The sequence below is a fragment of the Aptenodytes forsteri genome, unplaced genomic scaffold (genome assembly GCF_000699145.1).
Source record: "Aptenodytes forsteri isolate BGI_AS27 unplaced genomic scaffold, ASM69914v1 Scaffold49, whole genome shotgun sequence".
In the NCBI taxonomy this organism is placed as follows: domain Eukaryota; kingdom Metazoa; phylum Chordata; class Aves; order Sphenisciformes; family Spheniscidae; genus Aptenodytes; species Aptenodytes forsteri.
The window spans coordinates 325,717-326,605 of NW_008795125.1; the positions used below are offsets into that span (position 1 = coordinate 325,717).

General features: G+C 42.6%; 1 protein-coding gene across 1 annotated transcript in view; it reads right to left on the reverse strand.

Moving 5' to 3' along the window:
• Positions 1 to 889, reverse strand: part of CSMD3 (CUB and Sushi multiple domains 3) — an 838,052-nt gene that overhangs the window by 25,506 nt on the left and 811,657 nt on the right. The gene's annotated exons all lie outside the window — the stretch shown is intronic.

An 889-nucleotide genomic window follows, 5' to 3' on the forward strand; every position in this document is an offset into this window, starting at 1 on the left:
GTGAGACTTCTGCCAGCTGCTTATAGAATGTTTTGTCTTACTCTTCATTCTGGTTGGGTGGTCTAAACAGACTCCCACCATGACATCTGCCTTGTTGGCCTTCCCCCTGATTCTTGCCCATAAACAGTTGACCCTTTCATCACCATCATCAAGGTCTAGACAATCAAAACACTCCCTAACATACAAAGCTACCCCACTACCTCTCCTTCCTTGCCTATCCCTTCTGAAGAGTTTATAACCATCCATTGCAGCACTCCAGTTGTGCGAGTCATCCCACCATGTTTCCGTGATGGTGACTATATCATAGCAGTATTGCAACTGTCATAGCTGTCTTGCAGTTGACAGAATCTCTGTAAATAAAATTATCCTGATCTATGTTTTGTAGGTATGGGCAAAAACATTGAGATTCTTACTCCACTGAGTTTATGAGAATGTAGTCCACACCAGACTCGGTCAGAAGTCTAAAAGCTGGTGTTACCCAAGTATTTGGCCTCCAGAATTATATCTGGAATTGACACCTCTGAGCATGCAAACGAAAGACAAGTTGTCGTGGTTTAACTTCAATCGGCAATCAAGCACCACAAAGTAGATTGGTCACCCTCCCTGCGCCCCACAGGAGAATCAGAAGAGCAAAAGTAAGAAAACTCATGAGTTAAGAACAGTTTAATAATTGAAATAAAACAAATTTATAGTAATAATATTATAATAATAACATTAATAATAATAATAATAAATTGTAATTAAAAGGAAAACAACAACAGAGAGAGAGGAACAAAACCCAGGAAAAACAAGCGATGCAACCGCTCACCACCCGCCGACCAACACCCAGCCAGTCCCCAGGCAGCGGTCACAGCCCCCCGGCCCACTCCCCCCAGCTTTCTCTACTGAG